The sequence below is a fragment of the Podarcis erhardii genome (genome assembly GCF_964252035.2).
Source record: "Podarcis erhardii genome assembly, chromosome: 8".
Lineage (NCBI taxonomy): Eukaryota > Metazoa > Chordata > Lepidosauria > Squamata > Lacertidae > Podarcis > Podarcis erhardii.
Genome location: NC_138499.1, coordinates 26,038,542 through 26,061,466, shown reverse-complemented (window position 1 = coordinate 26,061,466; position 22,925 = coordinate 26,038,542). Strand labels below are relative to the sequence as shown.

The 22,925-nt window shown below is 43.5% G+C and overlaps 1 protein-coding gene across 4 annotated transcripts in view; it reads left to right on the top strand.

Moving 5' to 3' along the window:
• Positions 1-22,925, top strand: part of DPY19L4 (dpy-19 like 4) — a 77,159-nt gene that overhangs the window by 17,576 nt on the left and 36,658 nt on the right. The gene's annotated exons all lie outside the window — the stretch shown is intronic.

The following is a 22,925-nucleotide window of genomic DNA, read 5'->3' as shown; positions in this document are numbered from 1 at the left end:
TCTAACCAATGCAGTGCAGCACAGATGGCTCTATTTGGAACACAATGTGTTGGAAAAACAGTACAGACAACTATTACGCCACCAGCAGAAACAATGAGTCAGCTCTGCCAAGGTTGTTATGTTGGATGATAAACACAACTGACTATAGATCCAGATGTAAACAGAATTAAGTCAGAAGGCTTGTTATATCACAGACAAGGAAATGTAACATGTTGGCTCTGAGTATTACTCAGGATTGCAAACACTTTGTAAACATCTGATTATGTGGCCCCAGGTTTACTCCTATCTTCTATTTATGCAGAGTACTGAATTAATTAACATGAAAGGAGACCCAAGCTTAGCCATATTCTGTGACCCACATCACTGACCCATAAACCATGCTCTTTCCTATAGGTAGATTTCATAGATATACATAGATACAGATGAGTGCTTTGCCAACATAATATCATGTGAAATTTCTCCATTGCATGGAAGAAACAGATATTTAACTTGTAATGCTGAGTGGCCCACAATTATTTTTATCTGCACAGCTCTAAGGGCAGCTACGACCCACTAAGGCGGCAATCCTAATCTCACTTTCCTTGAAGTAAGCCCTAGTGAATTCAGTAGGACTTACTCTGAGTAGACATGGTTAGGACTGCAGCCTAAGTTTTTGACCACACAGAATGGGCAGAGGCCAGTAAAATTATGTGACATCATTGCCTAATACAATAATTGTGTATTTTCTTATTCTTCCATGGCCAAACTCCTCCTAGTTTTTTTTAGGTGTTATATGGAACTGATGAAGGAGATAATGGATTAACCCAGAAAATTTGAAAAACCAGACAGTTTAGGGTGGGGAGAGATGGAAATACAGATAAAGATAACTTGCTAAAGGCTATGAAATGAATGAGAAAGATCATGACACTGATTTTGCGTGTGTGTGAATTTGGCCTCATCTGTGCACAGAATCCTAAGCAGCTTCCAAGCAACTGAATGCTGCTGGGTCAAGGATTCATGAAATTAATGAGCACTTACCTATTATTTTTGCTGGAAATGATCTGACCTGTAGGGGGAAACAAGGCTTTTCCAGCAATTTAAAGTTGAATGTGGATCAAAAGGGGACATATCTACTGCATTTGCTGCACTTGCAGTGTTGTATAGGCAAGCTTTTTTTTTTTTAACATCTATACACTGAACTACTTGATCACTTTGAAAGAGGCATTGTTTTCTCAAACTTCTAGCCAATATTAGAGATTATTACTGTATTGGCAGATGGTAACAGCCTAAAACGCCATGCTTGATAGTGGGACCACAAATTCAGGTTTCGTCAAGATTAATATTATTATTTATTACAGTTTGTATGTTACTCTTCATCCATAGATCTCAGGGCGTTCCACAGCATATGACGATCAGTCATTATGGGGAATCCAGAACAATTTATTAGACAAAAATAAACTTTCACTGAAACTTTAAGGACTAACCTTGCTTTTTCTTTGCTTGGTATTGACATGTTTTCATACCTTTCAGTACAGCATTTCAGTAGGCTTTGCAATATTTATTTACAGCCTTTTCCTTGAATTTGTAGCAGACGTCTAGCCAAAAAGTAAAAATAAGTTTTTCATAATAAATTCCAGCCGTGCAAACTCCATAGCATGTGAAACTCATTATGAGATCCCCCACTCCACCCTCTCATGTGTTTTCAGTGCCATCTCACAATTCTGTTTAAAATGTAGGAAACAAAATAGAAACCATATTTCCGCCTTTTAGCCTCTCCTGTGATATTTATGTGCATTTTTGAGTGACTCTAATTCAGTTTCGAATGCACAGAAACCCAGGTTTTAAACCGACTGAGGTTGATGAAAAGGAAACTGTTAGGCATGGCAGTTAAGTGGATGCTCCATATACAGAGAAACAAGATACTGCTAGGTCAGAGGTAGGCAACCTAAGGCCCAGGGGCCGGATGCAGCCCAATCGCCTTCTCAATCCGGCCTGCGGACGGTCCGGGAACCAGCGAGTTTTTACATGAGTAGAATGTGTCCTTTTATTTTAAATGCATCTTTGGGTTATTTGTGGGGCATAGGAGTTCGTTCTCCCCCCCCCCCCCAAAAAAAATATATAGTCCGGTACCCCACAAGGTCTGAGGGACAGTGGACTGGCCCACGGCTGAAAAAGGTTGCTGACCCCTGCTCTAGGTGTAAGTTGCTAGAAACAAATAGCAACAACATCACCTCAGCCCCCTGCATATGAGCACCAAAAGTTATGCAGCTGACCACTGTTGGAAACAGTGGAGTAGGGACTGGGCTTTTGTTTGATCCAGCAAAGGAATTTCTCTGCATTTAATTGCATATTTATATTTACATGTCAGCCTTTACATGCTTTATACTGATGAATGAACCAATGTGCTCAGCCTAATGAATGGTTAGTTATCCATTCAGCACAATTACATATTTGTATGCTTCCCAGATTACACAACTGAAAGAGTGTTCTCTCCTACATAAGCTAATGTTGGGTGGAGTGACTTTTGCAGTGGGAGAAACCTCTCATGCGAAGGGAAGTCAAGCTGCAGCAGTAGTGATGTCAAACATTCAAGAGTACTAATCAAAGCAGTTTTGAAGACACGAGACATATCTTGGCCTGCCCTTCAAAACAGGTTGAGGGAGGAACTCCCTTACATATGAACCAGTGTCGTAGCGTGGGTTGTCAGCACCCGGGGCAAGGCAAGTAATTTGTGCCCCCTAACCCGTGGATTTGCGCCCCCTAACCCTAACCCCCAGATGTTGCGCCCGGTGCGGCTGGCCCCCCCTGCACCCCCCACGCTACGCCACTGATATGAACACATGGAACAAAACCTCAAAGTCTTCTGATATTAGGGCAAGACTGTTTCTGAAGGGGGCAGTTTGGAGGAGAGGGGCAGTGGAAAGAAAGGGGACTCCCTTGCTACCTTATTCGCTGTTTTTCTCCACATGGTTCCAGGTGTACGTGTGTTACTCTGATGTCAGGACCATGGAGAGTCAGACAGGCAGACCCACACACGGTTCATTGGAAGGGCCAAAGAAGAGTATTGTTATGAATTTGGGTGGGGGTAGACTGTATGCCGAGATCCTTCTAACCTCTGAATCCAGAAAGTGTTAAAATATAAGCCTGGATAGGTTCCTGATGAGGTGATCACTTGGGTGATGGGCCATTAAGGAGAAGGGGCTCTGCGTGAAACAGCACATGGGTGGGGGATGCAAGATGGCAAATGGGTGGGACCGCTTCCTCAACTTGCGAATAGTTAGAAAGAAAAAGTCAGGGTTGAGGGCAGAGAGTTTGGGGCAGTGATGCAAACTAGAAGAAAAGGCTTCAAGCTGGAGAGAGGGAGAGAGAACAATGCTTGGTTTCTGTTTGAATCCAAGGCTGCAACTATGGGAGATGAAAGCCCTCCATTGTAGGCTTAGGTTGTATATATGTGTAAATAAGCCATATATATATATATATATATATATATATATATATATAACGCCACAATCTCTGTTGTGTCTTGTTCCAAAGGAAACATGAGCCCTGGGTAAGTGCCTGGAATATTGCACTGCTTGGAAATTGGGGTGGTCTGCAACAGTATGTAGTTCAGGTCAACCTGAAGTCAAGGTCCAGAGTAGCAACCCAAGATCAGAGAACCCACAGACAGATTTGCAGTTGGGGAGCGTGCTCTTGCACTCAGCTTCCACTTGTGAGCTTCCCCTGGACATCTGGCTGACCACTGTGAGAACAGATGCTAGATAGGCCTTTCGCCTGAACTTTTTACGTTCTTGAATTCAAGTCAAGTTCCAAAAAGGGCAAGGCAAGGTGTAGGAATCTCAAGAGCAACTGTTGCATTTGACAAATTCCGCAGAATGAGGAACCAGGCCTGAGGCAACAGTTGTTGCTCAAAAATGGATAAAGGAGGTCAAAAAGGGGCACATATTTGCATAAAAACTGCCTTTGCTAATTTACATGAATAGATGCAAAAATGTAGCAACTGTTTTGTCAGGGTGGGGAAAACCTGTACAGTACTATAAAAACCTGTACAGTGGTACCTTGGTTTAAGAACATCTTAGTTTATGAACAATTTGGATTAAGAACGCTGCAAACCCGGAAGTAGGTGTTTTGGTTTGTGAACTTTGTCTTGAATACGAACATGTTTCGCTTCCTGTTGAGTGTGTTCCATTTGTAAATTGAGCCCCCCGCTTCTTTTTTTCTTTTTCTTTTTTTCTTTTAGAAGAAGAGTTTGGATTTGATATCCCGCCTTTCATTCTATTTAAGGAATCTCAAAGTGGCTAATATTCTCCTTTCCCTTCCTCCCCCACAACAAACATTCTGTGAGGTGAGTGGGGCTGAGAGACTTCAGAGAAGTGTGACTGGCCCAAGGTCACCCAGCAGCTGCATGTGGAGGAGCGGAGACGCGAACCCGGCTCCCCAGATTACGAGACTACCGCTCTTAACCACTACACCACACTGGCTCTCCTAGTCCCCCGCTTCTATGGGAAAGCATGCTTTGGTTTAAGAATGCTTTGGTTTAAGAACAGACTTTCAGAACGGATTAGGTTCGTAAGCCAAGGTAACACTGGAATGCACTTTCTGTAATAAGAGGGGCTTGTCCTGATGTCCTTGGCCAAAAATATCTCCTTCCCTTATTTGAGTGAACTACCACGATATGCCAGCTGGATGCTGAGTTCCATTCCAGAGATGGTTACACTTTCGTGTTTATATATAAAGTTCATAGAATGATTAACAGCACAGTCCTATAAATGTCTAAGAAATAAGTGCAACTGAGTTGAATGGGTCTTATTCCCAGGTAAGTGGGTGCAAGACTGCAGCCTTAGGGCCCAGCGGGATAAAAATGTGCTCTTTAAATGGTTCTCTTTAACTGGTATTGTTTGTGGTAGGGAGAAGACACAGTCTTGAATGAAGGCTGGTGCACACTTCATCCTGCTTCCAGAGATCACGAGTTTTCTCAAGACATTTCTAAATATATCCTAGCGCTAATTAGAGTTATGGCTAAACTGTAGAATTGCAATATTTTAAACATACCAAGTAGGTTTCTAGATCTTTTAGATTTTAAGCCTTGGGTTCATCCCTCACCCAATCTCTCTTTCTTTCAAATTTCCTGTCCCCCCAGGTTTATTTAATGTTGGGTCAAAATTTGTAGGTATTTTTTTAAAAGGGATGTCCTTTAATTATGATATTGACTTCTTCATTCCCAGACTTAAACCAAATACTTCTAGCAAATGAAAGACTGCAATATGTCTGCCGCTTCCAGAAGTATATGTGGTACCATTGAATTCCATGGTGTGATGTACCGGTGTGTGTGTGTTGGGGTGAATTTGTTATCAACTGGTCTGTTTTGAATTGGAAAACATTTCAGGCTACAGGTGCTTAAATTGGGTTGTCATGTACTCTACTTTACCAAAGACAGTCCTCTCTTTGAAGGCACCCTTTCTTTCAAAGAGTGCCCATTCAAAGTTCATCTTAAGAATAAAAATTAATAAGGACCAGGTGCCTGGCAGGTGCCCACCAACTGAGTTAGCACAGATCACCTGCTCTGGCTTCCCCACTTTGGTGAGATGTATTTCTATTCAAATTATAGTATTTACTTTTAAATTTGCACATTTGCTCACATGATTAGCCACTAGGCTATACCAGGACCAGTTTCCTTAGCTACTGAGCAAAATTGGTCACAATAACACCCACCCAGCTCAAGCCATATCCTGCAATAATAAACTTGTTTGTTTATTTACCAGATTTTTATCCCATCTTTTCATCAAAAAGCTCAAATTGGCAGACATAGTTTCCTCTTCCCAGGTTTATTCTCACAACAACCCTATGAGGCAGGTTAGGCTGGGTAGCTCAAGGTCACCAATATAATTTTGTGGCTGAGTGAGGATTTGAACTCTGGTCCCCCAGGCTGTAGTCCAATACTAACCACTACACCACACTGACTTTCTGAAATGCAAAATATGAAGGCTGGGGCCCTGGAATATGCCGTTCATTATAACAAAGACTGTTATATGCTGATCTGGTAATTGCCCAGTGTTGGAAGCATGATGCATAAGTACGGTGCACAACTGCTGATGCTTGCACTAGCGAAAAGTTGCCCTTATGCTCCAAAAGTTCAACCCTGACATTTACATTTAATAAAAATTGGAAGAATACAGTAAACTGCCCCTGGGACATGGACTTAATCCCAACATTACTAATGAGAAGGATGGGGCACCTTTGCAGCTCATTAACGCAGAATCACAGTTTCATTCCTGGAATCAAGTCCAAACTGCAGCATAGCTGGCCATAAAACTATATGACACAGAAGCTCCTGAGGGTTTTGTGCTCCATGAACTCAGGATGCACAGTTCAGAAGCCACTTGTTCAGGCCTGCTCTGTTATTTGTTTAACAAGCCAGAGAATGTGACTATTTCAGATCTTTTAACATTAATTCTACCCTTGGCTGGTCCTGTGAAAACTGTTTTATGACTGCGCAGCACAGCCTAAGCTAGATTTGAGGTGGGAGATCTGTGATGCCCAAAGCATTTTTCTCTATTAATTGAAGATCAAGGAAGCGGCACTCTTGAGAGAAAGTGCTTAACCCTTTCCTCCTGAACCTCTCGCTCTCCCCTCTCCCTTGAAGCTATTGTTAGATTCACAGAGATGGGGTGGGTGGGTGGGAGACAAACAGAAGCAGAGATCTGGTATGGTGTAGTGGTTAAAGTGTCGGGCTAGGACCTGGGAGACCAGGGTTCAAATCTCCACTCAGCTCACTGGGTGACCTTGGGCCAGTCACTGCCTCTCAGAACGACCTGCTTTGCAAAGTTGCTGTGAGTATTAAATGAGATGGGGGAGAACCTTGAGCTTATTGGAGGGAAGGTAGGATATGAATGCCAATAATAAATATGTACGGTAGATAAATAAATAGCAGCAGCACACTGCTAAAAGGAAGGCGGGCTTCATTTTAGTAGTGCATTGCTGCCTGCAAGGTTCTTTGAAGTCCTGACTTTGGAATTTCAAAGTGTGATGTCATTTGTGATGTCACTTGATTGACAGGTGGGAGGTCCCACCCACATGTCAAATTTGGCCTGCAGAGCCAAAATGGTTCCTCACCCCACCAAAGGCAGGGCTGATGTGTGGTGTGAGCAATGGCTAAGTTTAGATCAGCATAGCTGCCTGCATTTTTGGCCTCGTCTTGAGGAGTTTGGGGCCCAAACCAGTAGTCCAGAGTCCAGACTGAATGACAAACCAGGAGGCAGGATCAAGAACCAAGCCAGAAGCTGGGCCCTAAGGATACAGGAACACAAAGGCTTACCTGGAACAAGGATGGTCTGTGATAGTCCCTCCTGTCTAGGTGAATCCAGCCTGGGTGGGCAGTATTAGTGCAGGACCTAGGCAGACATTGCATCATACAGTCCAGTGGTTCACCGATCAGGGCTGCTGCACACAGACGCAGAGTTCCCAGTTCAAGCCCTGACGCCACTGTGCCACCATAGATTCTCAACAGTATGGGCACATAAGAACATAATCATCCTGGAGAAGAGTGACTAGTGACTAGTGGGGTGCCACAGGGTTCTGTCTTGGGCCCGGTCTTATTCAACATCTCTATCAACGACTTGGATGATGGACTCAAGGGCATCCTGATCAAATTTGCAGATGACACCAAACTGGGAGGGGTGGCTAACACCCCAGAGGACAGGATCACACTTCAAAATGACCTTGACAGATTAGAATACTGGGCCAAAACAAACAAGATGAATTTTAACAGGGAGAAATGTAAAGTATTGCACTTGGGCAAAAAAAATGAGAGGCACAAATACAAGATGGGTGACACCTGGCTTGAGAGCAGTACATGTGAAAAGGATCTAGGAGTCTTGGTTGACCACAAACTTGACATGAGCCAACAGTGTGACGCGGCAGCTAAAAAAGCCAATGCAATTCTGGGCTGCATCAATAGGAGTATAGCATCTAGATCAAGGGAAGTAATAGTGCCACTGTATTCTGCTCTGGTCAGACCTCACCTGGAGTACTGTGCCCAGTTCTGGGCACCACAGTTCAAGAAGGACACTGACAAACTGGAACGTGTCCAGAGGAGGGCAACCAAAATGGTCAAAGGCCTGGAAACGATGCCTTATGAGAAACGGCTAAGGGAGCTGGGCATGTTTAGCCTGGAGAAGAGGAGGTTAAGGGGTGATATGATAGCCATGTTCAAATATATAAAAGGATGTCGCATAGAGGAGGGAGAAAGGTTGTTTCCTGCTGCTCCAGAGAAGCGGACATGGAGCAATGGATCCAAACTACAAGAAAGAAGATTCCACTTCCTGACAGTGGAATTTGCTGCCAAGGAGTGTGGTGGAGTCTCCTTCTTTGGAGGTCTTTAAGCAGAGGCTTGTCAACCATATGTCAGGAGTGCTCTGATGGTGTTTCCTGCTTGGCAGGGTGTTGGACTCGATGGCCCTTGTGGTCTCTTTCAACTCTATGATTCTATGATTCTATGAATCGGCTTGCTTGATCAGACCAAGGCCCTCTCTAGTCCATCATCCAGTTTCTACTACCAGTCAGCCAGATCCTCCTGATGGTGTCACACCAGGACCAGAGCTAGCCAAACTCCGAACTGGGGAGAGATACAGTTTTAATTGCATCAACGAGAGAACCTCACCTACTGAGACAGGATTGGGCATTACAATAATTACACTGCTTTAATAAAACGGAGTGAAGTGTCAGCTTCACTGACACACTGAAAGGCGTTAATGGAATCCTATCATAACAAATAAGGGTCTTTATTGCATTATGCAATAGTACATCGCAAAATGGTAGCACTTCTTCATGGGGAGCATGACATTCTAAGTGAAAAGTGGGAACAGCGCCAGATGTAGATGTTTTTCATGTAGCTGGCATGAGGATGACAGATTTCCTTTTAAATTCACCTTGTTCTTCCTTCCAAAGGACTCATTTCAGTTAGCCACCCTCCCTCACGCCAGTGCTATTGTGAAAAGAGTGGCGTTCCGATTCTTAGAAACTTAGGCCCTAAACATCCTGGAATGGCTTGTTACCATGGTATCTTTGGTCTTGATAACTCTTACAAGGTTAGGCAAAACAAACAAACATAACAGTTATGTCTAATTTTTCTCTTCTGTGTTAGCTGGACGTGTACCAAACTGCCTGTGTGTTGTTGTTGGTTACAGAAGAAGTTCTGAAACATCCCCCTCCCCTACGACAACTTGAAATTTGCTGGGAGAATTGGTGGACCCATTAATGACTTTGCTATGTAGCATAGAATGTTGTAGCATACATTGTGATGCACTGTGCTATATGCTGTGTGACTTTTAATTGCATTTAATTGCTTCATATATGTATGTGTTTGTATATACACACACACATTTTTGTATTCCATAAAGTACAAATGTTAATACAATAAAATACAAGCCAGTGCGGTTCAGCAGTTGGAGTGTTGGACCCTAGGAGGTCAGGGTTCAAATTCCCACTCAGCAATGAAGCTCACTCGGTGACCTTGGGCCAGTCACTGCCTCTCGTCCTAACCAACCTCATAAGGTTGTTCTGAGGATAAAACTGGAAGTGAGGAACGCATGTACACCACCTTGAGTATCTTGGAGGAAAAGTTGGTATATAAATGAGGTTAATAAATAAATAAATTCAATCTAAGGTATTAGGGAGTGGATACACATTATTGTTTCACCATAGGCTGTGAACCAGGACACATGGCGTTTTTAAAAATGTGACAACAGTCCTCCTGGATGGCTGCAGGGGTGTTGCTAGATATTTAAAAGACTTGGCACACAAGTCAGAGATTTGCCTCTGAGCAAATTAAGTTAGCAGGTAGCTGTGGTCTCAGTGGTGCTACCCAGTCACCCTGTAAGCACAGCTTTTTCAAAAATTTAAGGGACAATTTTCAGACATTACCAGGTCTGGGCTTCCCATAGGCATTTGGTTAGCTACTATGAGAACAAGATGCTAGACCAGGGGTCAGCAAACTTTTTCAGCAGGGGGCTGGTCCACTGTCCCTCAGACCTTGTGGGGGGCTGGACTATATTTTGAGGGGGGGGGGGAATGAACGAATTCCTATGCCCCACAACTAACCCAGAGATGCATTTTAAATAAAAGCACACATTCTACTCATGTAAAAACATGCTGATTCCCAGACCGTCCATGGGCCGGATTGAGAAGGCGATTGGGCTGTATCTGGCTCCTGGGCCTTAGTTTGCCTACCACCACCACCACTACTACTATTACTACTACTACTACTACTACTGTACTAATTTTTATTTATACCCCGCCCTCCCCAGCCAAGGCCGGGCTCAGGGCGGCTAACAAGCAATAATAAAAACAAGTTGAATGAATACAACCATGTGCTAGACTACCATATTTACTCAAATCTAACACTCACTTTTTTGGCCAAATTACGTTGCGAAAATTAAGGCGTGCATTAGATTAAATGGCACATTTACATTCGCCAGTGAATACTTTTTTTGGTTTCAAGTTTCTGAAAATTGAGGTGCACATTAGATTTGATGGCACATTATTCAAGTAAATATGGTAGATGTTACTTTGCTTCTTTGGCGGTGGGGATTAAGAGAGTACTTCTGTTATACCTGTTTTATACAGAATGGGGTTGTTTGTTTCTTTTTAAAACCCCAGGCCCAAAGCTTTCTGCTACTGACTTAAACAGATTCTTATTTTTCAAAAAAGAAAAGAAACTGAAAAAGTGACCTTTATCAAAACAGATAAGTACTGCAAATGGAAGCAATATATTACAGTATCAAGAGTGCTGTCACCATTCAGGAATATGAGATAAATCAGAGCTCTTATATAACACAAAATGGAACAATAAACACTCCAACAGATTTATTGTGTGTAGATGCTCCAATAAAAGGATTGTTGAAAGTTGTAAAAGGACTAAACATTAATGGGAAAGATATCTTAAATAATGTTATTGCACAAAGGGAAAGAATACTAACTATGAGAGAGGGCACTCCTCATTATTTGCCATCCTTTTACAACACCAGGAGGATCATGGGGTTGATTTTCTAGGAAACACACAATATATGTTCAGTCATCACCAAAACTGCTTCATATGTCAGGTTTGGTGCTCATGGAATTGCTTTTTGCAAGGTACAGTGCTGATTAGTGGTGTGATGACCTGCTAGTGTACGACTGTCTTCTAGGCACATTAACCCAAGTCTGGGATTCTATTTTGAACCCCAAACCATCTTGGAATGCAAACAAAGTGATGTTCAGCTTGAAAGAAGAAAAGCAATAAAAAATAAATCAGAAACAACAACAAGGATGCAGCTATGACACATCCTTCTCTGGGGCTGTTAACAAGCGGAACCTGCACTCTTGTTCAGAGTTCTGGCCAGCCATTTTTAAAGATATTCCTTTTAAGATATCTGTTAAGATATTCCATTCAGCCATCCCAGCCCCCATTTTTCTTCCCCCTTTCCTTCCCCACCAGTCAGCAAACATTCCATGGCTGCTGAACATTCTCAGCCCCCCCGGAACGTTTTGGGGGCTCTCCTCCTGAAGCTTCTTCCTAAGGATTTTGGTACTTCTGCAAACTGTAAGGTTCCCCTGAGCATAAAGGATGCTTCCCTCTCTTGTGTGGCTGGTGCCATTTTGGCTGCTTAAACTTGCAGAACAAGCTGAAGCAGGTGCCTAAGGGCACACTCTGCCCTGGCATGTCTCTTTCCCGGATAAAGGCATCACAGCCCTCTCCACCCATGGAGCCATTCATGGAAGTTCCTCCATAAGGGCTGAACTACAACTTACGTCAAGCACTTTTTTCATTCAGTAAGAATAACTTTAATAACACCTTCAACCCTGGCCACTTCCTTTTTCAAGAAAAAGCAGGCATGTGTCTTCTACACAATCCAAACAGGGAGCAAAGCATGTGGATAGGAGGGGGTTAACTATTTACTACTCCCTGTACTGGTTTCATGACAACTTGGCTGCTGTTTGCCCCCCAAACCCCAGCCCGAAATCACCTGAATCACTTGAGGGCCATGGCTGCTTTTTCTTGCAAAGGTAAAGAGGCCAGTGGTAAGCACACCTTTTTAAAAAGTGTTCAACACAAACATTTAGTTAGACCTTAGACATAGGCATTTACTCTTCTGAGATTCAAAGTATGCCCAAACTCTCCATCATGCCCGTGCTTACATGTTCTATGTGGGATTGTCCTTTGTTAAGAATGTAACAAAGAACTTGGCTTTATCAAAATTCCTTTGTGTTGTAGATGTACTTAAGAGGTGCCTTAGGTAAAGGTAAAGGGACCCCTGACCATTAGGTCCAGTCGTGGCCAATTCTGGTGTTGCAGCCCTCATCTCGCTTTATTGGCTGAGGGAGCCGGCATACAGCTTCCGGGTCATGTGGCCAGCATGACTAAGCCACTTCTGGAGAATCAGAGCAGTGCACGGAAACACCGTTTACCTTCCCGCCAGAGCAGTACCTATTTATCAACTTGCACTTTGATGTGCTTTCGAACTGCTAGGTTGGCAGGAGCAGATTTAACCCACAGCGCCACCCGTGTCCCTAAGATGTGCCTTAGGTCATCTTAAATAGCTCTTGAATATAGGGCCACGACCACAGCTCAGTGGGAAAGCATCTACTTTGCATGCAAGAATCAGAGTGTCCCAAGTTTAATTCCCAGCATCTCCAGGTATGGCTGGGAGTGTCTTTGTCTGAAAAACTTGGAGAGCCACTGCCAGTCGGTAGACTATGCTGAGCTTGATTGGCTCAATAGTCTGACTCAGTGTAAAGCAGTTCCCTAGGTTCTTATGGTTCCTATCGCTTGCAAATTTGCCTCAATGGCTTATGCAAATGGGTTTCTTTATTCCTGGGGAATATTTGCTGCTGTGCCTCTGGTGGCAAAATATCTTGAGGACAAACCTGGATGCAGGAATCAAGAATCTTACTCATTGTTGCATCACCCTTGGGAACATTACATGAACAACGTATGCCTATTTTGCTTTCTCAGATGGGTACTTTAATTGACAGTGGCTAACTGTTTCATAATTTTAGGCTTGTTCTACACTCATGGGGGTTTCCCACCCCATCTATACTTTCAAACTTACTTCCTTAATTTTCCTTTCAAATCCAGGAATGAGATGGCCCAGATTTTTTACCCAGTAAAAGCCTTCATAAGGGATTTCAAATAGCATTTGGATGTTGGGCATTAGTGCCTCCTGAAAATCATCTGTTTTGTAAATGTACTGCCTGTAAATCTAGCACTGCCTTTCAAAGATTAGCAATTCCACAGAAAAAAGTGAGTAATTTTATTACCTCAGTCATTTGGTTTTCAATACACTACAAAGACTCTGGAGAACAAAGGTCAAGGAGCAATCAGTGCTTTATTGTGCAACAATACTACTAAAAGTGAAACAGATAAATGAAAGCAGATTACCTGAACTGTTGTGTACTGAATGTACTGTAACTGTTGTACGCTGAGATTCCCCACAGGAATCTGGTTGGCCACAGTGAAAACAGGATGCTGGACTAGATGGACCATTGACCTGATCCTCTTCTTATGTTCTTATATAAACCTTGGTAGCAGACAGCTACTTTAAGAAGGGTGAGCAGAGTTTTGGTGCTGGCTGAGCCTGGTGGCAAGGCACCTACTGTTACTTTCTAATGTGGGCTGCCAGCAAGTCCCACATAATAGCCATCAATATTCCTTCAATAGACCCTAGGTGGGCAGGGTGCCCGCGGGGGTGCTGCCACTTGGGATTCCACTGCCTGAGGCAACCTCCTCAGTCCACCTCATGGGTGAGCCAGCCCTGTGGAAGGGCAAATTGTGCTTTGATTTCAGCTACTTTGAAAGGGGGAGAAGGGATGCTGGATCCTCCCGTCAACAGAGTGGACAATCTCAGTGGAGGCAGCCGCCAGATGAGAGAAGGCTACTCAGGAGGCAACTGCAGCTGATCAGGAGCCTGAACAAGAGGGTGCACTATGGGAGCAGGCCCACCTACCCCAGAGGGCGCACATTTACAATCTCAACATTCTCACAAAAGCTAGAGAGTCTCATCATTAAAAGCTCAGTGGGCAGGCTGTGGTTACTGTTAGGACATCTTCTTTGATTCCATCCAGTTCTGAACATCTTGCCTGATCCCTGAACTCCTGAATTGTGACTCGTGAACTCTGCTTCCAAGCCTGTACAGTTACTTGCCTGAATAAATATTTCCTCCTTACTTACATGTAAGAGCCTCTCTCTGTGTGTGTTGGGTGTGGGAGGGTGTGTCTTGGGAGGGATTGTGATTCCCTCCAAAGGTGCATTATTTTTGTGGGGGATGGGGAGTGACAGATATAAAGGCGATGCTATTTGGAAATGGAGGGACAATAGTTCAGTGGCAAATCACACACCTACCTTGCAGAAGGGGCTGCGTTATAAAAGAGGATCAAGCAGTAGGAAATAGGAAAGGCCTCTGCCCCTGGGTGTGGCAGACAGTCAATATTTGGTTGGATAGACAGCGGGTATATCATTTAAGATTTTTATATTGAACATTACACTAATTCAACTAACTAAATTAAAAACCACACATTCTCATTTTAAAAATAAGTTTTGAGGCCATGTGTTGCCTTCAAGATATTTGCAATCCATACAGTCAAGCAAAGATTTGATACTATTGTGTGCTATTAATCAGTAACCAGAATGACTATTGTGCTTGTCCTCAGTGTGATGCTTTCAATCCATACTAATTCTGGATCCTGCCATCCACAAGGGTGCATGTGAACACTTGATATCCATTTCAAAACTCTTCCTTTGATTAGGTTATCCATGGCTTTTCTTCCCTGTACTTGCCCCAGGCAAATGAAGTAAGAAATGCTGATTGCGATCTAGATATATGCTTAATCACAATGACATGGGTAGGTGTGAATACTCCACCCCCCAACCCCCCCTAACTACTGCTGTTTTCAAACACACTGTGGGGTAATGCAGAATCAATCTACAATGAGGTTTTATTTTCAGCATAAAACCAATTCATCAAAAAGCCTTTGCAGGGGCAAAAATATGTGCAGTAGATCTTGATTATGTATAGACTATGTAGGGGGGGGGGAGTACTTGATCTCCATAGATTCTAGAATAAAATGTTGCATGAATGCAAACTATCTGCAAACGGGAGTAAATGAATGATCACTTTCAAAACTTGCACCAATTCCTTAGAGGCGCCTTGGTGGAAATTCTCAAAAAGTACCTTCCCCTGACTCTCACTTGCCAGATTGCAACTTTCCATGTCTGAGTAATTTAATGAAAAAGAAAGTGATTGGCAGAACGGGTCAAAACATTCCATTCACTCTTTCTGTGATCTTTAGGGCAGGAGCAACCTGTTCAAATTATGAATGTGAAGTTATATAAACCTGGGAGGGCTGAGAACATGTCTAAACCTATTATCTGATGCTGATGTGTACAGAGAACAGAAGCACAGCAACTAAATCCTATCACAAAGCCTTGATCTCAAGGTCCTCCTGTCCTAGTAACAGTGTAAATATTTGGCATTCCCATAATGAACGCGGCACATTAGTGATGTTCACAGAGATGAAATAATATGCATGAGATCTACTCATGGTACATTCGTTTATTTTATTACAATGGGTTTCCAAAGATACCACAAGAATGACTGTCCTTCAACGCCCTCTTAATTATCTGTGTGTAAGTCATTCAAAAACCAGTGGCAAAATTAACAAGCCTACTTGTAATCCTCCTTGGGGAAAATAATAAGCTCAAACATGAAGGAATTTTCCATTGTCACTTCTTCAGACAATACCAAATCTGGGCTGTTTCATGCATTACAAGGAAGGCAGAAAAGACGAAGTGTGTTTCCATAAATGACACTAAGAATCATGGGTGTAGCCAGAGGGAGGCAGGGGGAGCAGCTGCCCCCCCATCAAGTGAATAAATAAAAATACTTAACTAAAAGTAGAAATAATCAGAATATTTGAAATTGAAATGTTTGCTGAGGTCTTTTACCCTACCACAAAAAGGCTCTGCTCATCTCTCTTGCTCAGCCATGCACCACTTGTACCACAGAGTGGTCATTCAGTACCTTGCAGAGAGAAAAGACCTGGCTAAGGTCAATGTGATGACAGGAGAGTGTCTCAACGGGCTGTGCTTACTGTGTGTGCACAGAAAAACTGCGTTGGAAAAAGGAGGAATTTGAGAAGGAAGTGGCGAAAAGATTTTCAGCAAATCCAAGAAAACTGGTTTCAGTTTAGATTTTTTAAAAAACAACAACACACCAATAAGATGAAAAAAGGCATGCTCTTTGTAATTTTGCAAAACTGGTGAAAAGATTTTCAGCAAATCCAAGAAAACTTGTTTTAGTTTAGATTTTTAAAAAATAAGATGAAAAAAGGCCTGTTCTTTGTAATTTTGCAAAATATACTCCGCACGAAAGGTACTCCCTGTTGTTAATTGTTTATTTAACTTCCTCGTTTTCAGATGACTGAAGGTTTTGACAGATTTTTCTGAGCACTTGGGGTCTAAAGAAAGTAATTTAAACAACTGTTGTTGAGACATTTCATTCTGAATCTGCTAAACAGAGGCAGACAGAGGATGATAAGTGGTTGTCCTGCCCCTGCTAACATAACTCCTGGCTACACCCATGCTTAAAATGCTTTGTGCCTTTTCCTTGATCTATAATGCAAATGTTAAAGCTATGTTGGGTAGTATCCCACAAATGCGTCCTATCAGCACAAGGATTTGCACTTCTTCAGTGGAATGTGTCTCTTTCTCCTCCACCTGTATGTACCTCGTGCCCTCCCCAGATCTGTTCCAAAGGGGTTGGAGGAACTCCTCAAGATTTGAGGGGCAAGGGGGAGAGGGGGAATGTTCCATTGTGCAAACATAAATCCTTGCGCTGTTGGGATGCATTAGTTGGATGCTACCTGTTATCCTTGTTCATTTATGCATAGATGGCTCAGTTTTGCTTGTTGTTCAGGAGGTGAAGGCTTGGTCCACACCAATCAGGTGTATGGTTGCTGACTATCTACATCCAGTGTTGAGATCAGTAGTCCACATGAGGACCTGCTAGCCAGAAAGCAACTGCATGTTTGCATGGTGCAGAATTAGCCACCTTCTTCCGCCAATGGTGTGTTTCTTGTCCCTTGATCACTCTGCAGAAGGAGCAGGTGGATCCCACCAGTGAACCATACCCTCTGCCACCACTAGTTTTCACTTCTCACATTGCTGCTCAAAGCTCTCGGATCCCAACAGAATCTCTTTGCGTGGTGATGATGAGCCAGACCAGAGGATTAGGCTGAGTGCTTCCAGCCCACTGTTATGAAAAAGGTGTCAGATTGTGAATGGATGATTGATAAAAAAAGAAACACGTTGCATCATGAGTTTGATATTGAACAACCATTTGTTGGCACCTAGCAGTTTAAATAGTTATACTTAGCATTTACAGGCAGGTCGTATATCCACAGCAGTGACCAGAGGAATGACCATTAGGAGGAGTGCAAAGAGAAGACATGTCATGGCACACCTGTAGCAGCAAAACCAGACACCTTCATCTGCCCCACCTGCAATAAAACATGTCTTTCCCGTGTCGGTCTCTACAGCCACAGCAGAAACTGTAACTGTCCAATGGTTTGACTTTACTCCTTAAGGCTCACTCTTCCATTGTCTCCTGAGACAGACAGATGCCAACAACATAGTGTTTGTATGTTCTTCATAATGGCTTTTAATTTATTTATTTTTGGACTTCTTATTGATAGTAGTGCATCATTTTCAGATTAGGCAGTACACCACTCTGGGTGCTTTTAGCAGGCAAGTTGATATTATTGATAACACCACAATATGAGAAGAGGATGTTATCCCCATATTGTGGATGCTTGCCAAAGGAAACCTAGAACTATATAATTAGAAGGGATTTAGGAGGTCATCAGGTCCAAATGACTACAGCAGAATCCTCTGCATGTTTACTCAGAAGTGAGTGCCACTCTGTTCAGTAGGACTTCCTTCTGCATAAATGTGCATAGGCTTGCACTCCTACTGAGTTCATAGTAAAGGTGAGATTTAAAACAGAAGTGCCCTAATTTGTAGTGCAGATTCTTAGTCATTAGACTTCAGAAGCTTTCCTGACTCTTGTTCAACTGTCAGGTTCTGTGTCATACATCCAATTGCTCTCTTCTGTTAATTATTACGGGAATTGCTGTCAAAGCTAAGAACAATTGTAGGTAGCAACAATCCATTTATGGCACAAGAAGCAGGAAGCAAAATATTGTGAATCATCTCTCCGGCAAGTTTACACGCGATAGGCAAAGAATGCACCTACAGCCGGAAATTTCCCAGGAGAAAGCTTTTATGCAACAGGGCGGCTTTGCATCATTCCAACCCAGTTCTCATAATATTTACAAAGGGCAAACATCTGTACCTGTCATTTCACCCACTTTCTTGCTCTCCCAATTCTTTCCTATTATCACTTAACTTGAGGATCCTGTGAGGATAACAACAATCTCAGGTGCCATGTTGACCGTGATTCAGAAAGTGTGGAAATAATATGCATTTCCTGCCTAGTGCTCCCAAAGCCACACCTTGATTTATTGACCCACTTTTGCTTCTCAGAAATTACACAAGATTTCCTAAGCTGCCTGAAAACTGGGTGTCTACATCCTGTAGGATTATTTCAAAACAGCAGCTGCCTCATGGCCCTTTCTAATGTTATAGGTGCCCCCAAAGTATGTGGGGACAGGACTGAGTGCCCACCAATCTTGATGGGCTGGGCCTCGCCAGCGGCAGGCCTCTCCACAGTGATGAAGGGCAACACCGGGCCTCCATGCAGTGGCAGAGGGCCCCTCCAGGCTTTGCAGCCTCCTCCTGATGCATGTGACATCACGTGTGTGTTGCAGTGTGACTTCACGCTCATGCAACGAGCCCCCCCTGTTGGGCTGAACTGGGCACACATGCTTGCAGTGGTTTCCCACACAAATGGGCTGACAAGATCCATACCAATATGGTGTCACCAATGCTGAGACATTAGGTGCTCCCATGCATTTACATTTTTAAAAGGATCGTTGAGTGGCTGGTTATACATAAAATGTTATGTGGGAATTTGCAATCCACCTACAGTGGTACCTCGGGTTAAGTACTTAATTCGTTCCAGAGGTCCGTTCTTAACCTGAAACTGTTCTTAACCTGAAGCACCTCTTTAGCTAATGGGGCCTCCTGCTGCCGCTGCGCCGCCGGAGCACGATTTCTGTTCTTAACCTGAAGCACAATTTCTGGGTTAGCAGAGTCTGTAACCTGAAGCGTATGTAACCTGAAGCATATGTAACCCGAGGTACCACTGTACTTAAAATGTTTGTATCCTGTGTGCCTGACTGTTTAATGTCTGACTTTTATCCATCCCATATTGCCTATTTCTTTTAAATTTGCTTTTTTCGATGTGGTGAGGCCTACACCACATCCTGTGGAACTTTAGCTTTCAATACTTTTCTTAGACTGACATTCTCTCACACCTCATACTTGGAATGAATGGGTCGGCAAGCACACAAACATGTCACTCTCTTGATGACTATATTTAAAACTGTTGACTGAATCTGGTCTAGATTTCTCTCTGACACATAAGCTCCTCTTTCCCCCTTCCCCAAAAATATCAGGGCTTGGTCACATGGTGTGCTTTGAACCAGAACATTCAGGTTTGTTTATTTAATTAAAGCATTTTGGCCCGCTCCACAGAGGCTCCAGAGAGGCTTAGAAGTAAGTAGTAAGAGTTTTGCCCTCGGACTTACAACCTAAGGAAACATGACACATAAGGAAAAAAGGATGAGGAGGGAGAACAAAAGAAGCAAGATCTTGCACCACTTCTCTTCTAATGTGTCACACCTTATAAAGACCAACTGGGACTGAACCTGTTCAGGTTGCCTAATGGGAAAGGCTGCCACCAAGTGACAGTTAACGGGTAGCTAGTCTCTCAGCAGAGGCAATAGAATAGCCCTGCTTTGCCTCTCTGCAGAGTGCTGGAAGTCAGGGAATTAGGTTGTCCAGCTTTTGTCAAAGCAGGGAACTTGAACATCAGAATCTGCCTTATGCTGACTCCATCCAGCTCAGCACTGTCTATATTGACAGGCAGTGACTCCCCAGAGCTTTCTTCAGGAACTGAACCTGGGACCTTCTGCATGCAAAGCAGATGTTCTACCACAGAGCTGCAGTGCTTTCCCATCCAGAGAAGAGCTGCCAGCAAACACCAACATACTTCTTAACACCAATTCACCTATCTGCACCAGGTGGAATTTTTTTTATTCCGATAAAGTAGGGTGTGCAGCATCTCCTGATAGACCTTGGGGAAGTTGCAGTAGATGCCAAGATTGTCTAACCACCAAAATACTTCATTAGGTTGCCATAATAGAAAAAGCAGGAGTTTGGGTGGGTGGAACCATGAGGGGATTGTGCAAAAAGTATCCTGTTCCTTGACCCTAAATGTATATCCAATCCACTTGGCTGCCCCAATCCACTTTTCGTATCTCGTTTAGGTTGGTGGTAGTAAAAACCCAAAGTAAGCTGAAATCTGCCTCTCTATGCTGTAAAGGCTTCAGGATGAGGCCTGCTGTTCTGAACAATTAGGAGGTTTTGCTCTGCAGTATCTGGGTTACCATGTTCCCTCATTTTAATAGGGGGTGGCTGACAACAAGCAACAAAGGAGCAGCTTCTGTCCTTTTCCTCTTGACATTTAAAAGCTGCATGGTCAGCTAGGAAGAGCCTTTTCTCCTTTGTTGACTCCACCCTTAATAGATGAAGTCCCTGCCTTCTGCATAGGATTGTTTTTGGAGGATGAGGGGTACATATCAGTACCAAGAGATGCTCTGAAAGCTGATAGGCTTTGATGACTACAGGGTCAGTCCAGCAGCTCCCTGCTCTTGCTTAAGGAGCCATCCAGATCTGCTCCAAATCCACCATGTTGTTCTTGTCACAGAACCTCCTTGAATCCTTGAACAAAGCTTAGTCCTTTCCCAATTGAACTACTTTCTGTGCTGGCTCAGGAAGCCCCCCCCCCAGTTGATGGGTATTGCTATCAAAAAGAACATTGGAGGGCCCAAAGTTGCCTTGGCCCCTAGGAACCGATGCCTATGTACAGCGGCCAACCCACATTTGCCTCTGGCTGCACCCATGAGTGGCCTGTCCCATTTTGCCTCAGGCGGCAAATTGTTGCCTCATGCCACCACCCCCTGTGCTCCCCAACTTCTGCATCTGAAATGTCCTGGCTATCACCAAACTTGGCGAGAGCCAGCGTCTTCCACAAAGCATTGCCACTCGGCTTCTCCGTCCGGGGATGGGGGAAATGAATGGCTACGTTGCACACCGGAACGTGTTCTTCTGGTGGTGGAAGCACTGGGGCCTCTTGCACTACCGTTACCTGAGGCAGGTGCTTCACCCTGCCTCATGAGTGGGCCGGCTCTAGCCCTGCCCACCACTGGTGTGCAGCTCCGGGAATGTCGCCCGCAAGGAAACGCAGCCCATCCCTGCTTCTGTTAATAAAGAGGGAGAGAGACGGAGATAGAGAGACAGAGCTGCTTATCTATGTGTGCTAGTAGGAATCAGCTGAGTGCAATGGATACTTGAATGGTAACCTGTCTCCTGCTTTCCCCCATTCTACTTTCTACTGTGATATTTTGAATACAAAGGTGGGAAGGGAAGAGCAGCAACCATGCCCTCTAGAGGCACAAGGGTTTCTTGCAGCCTTTGGCATTTTGGAGGGTCTCTATGAAATCATCAACAAAAGCCACATCATTTTTTGGTCATAATGACAGCAAACATATATTTTATTATATCATGCATGTACTTATGCATAAATATGTATGCGTGCTTGAATATTCTTGGCCAACTTTACTGGATACGCATAGTGTTTTGGGGAATTATTAAACGAGGGTGTGGGAAAATGGTCCGTAGGTTACCAGGCATAAAACAAAAACAGGTTTTAAATAAACAGCCAAGGTCCAAATGAATCAAAAAAACATTCTCATGTTTGGACAATGTAGTTCGTTTAAGTATGTAGTTATTTGAAACATAGAAAGCTGCTACTGGTCTATTTAGCTCAGTATTGTCTACACTGGCTGGCAGCAGCTTTCCGGGCTTTCAGGCAGGAGTCCTTTCCAGCCCCACCTGGTGATGTTGCGAATTGGACCTGGAACCTTCCACATACAAAGTGGTTGCTCTTCCCATTTACTCCAAGGCAAAACTGCACCAACTTCACTTAGATTTACCCCCTGGTAAGTGTGAATGGGATTGTAGCCTGAATCATGTGGAAGCACTTAGAGCCCTGTGCCTCCCAAAATGTTACTTTCTCTCATTTAAATAGGAGACTAAACAAAGTTATACATGAACTGAAATGCCATAAACAGTTAGTGCAGCAACATCATCCTGAGGATAATTTATTTCAGATTTAAGAAGGGGAGGGCCAAGATTCTCAGAAAGGTTTAAATGCCCTTCCTTGGATATACCCAAGATCACAAGGCAGCAAAGAAGTGTGTTTTCTCTGTTGATGTGTTTGCATTGATATGCCCCATATTAATGATAGCAATTCTAGATCAAGGGAAGTAATAGTGCCACTATATTCTGCTCTGGTCAGACCTCACCTGGAGTACTGTGTCCAGTTCTGGGCACCACAGTTCAAGAAGGACACTGACAAACTGGAACAGGTCCAGAGGAGGGCAACCAAAATGGTCAAAGGCCTGGAAACGATGCCTTATGAGAAACGGCTAAGGGAGCTGGGCATGTTTAGCCTGGAGAAGAGGAGGTTAAGGGGTGATATGATAGCCATGTTCAAATATATAAAAGGATGTCACATAGAGGAGGGAGAAAGGTTGTTTTCTGCTGCTCCAGAGAAGCGGACATGGAGCAATGGTTCCAAACTACAAGAAAGAAGATTCCACCTAAACATTAGGAAGAACTTCCTGACAGTAAGAGCTGTTCGATAGTGGAATTTGCTGCCAAGGAG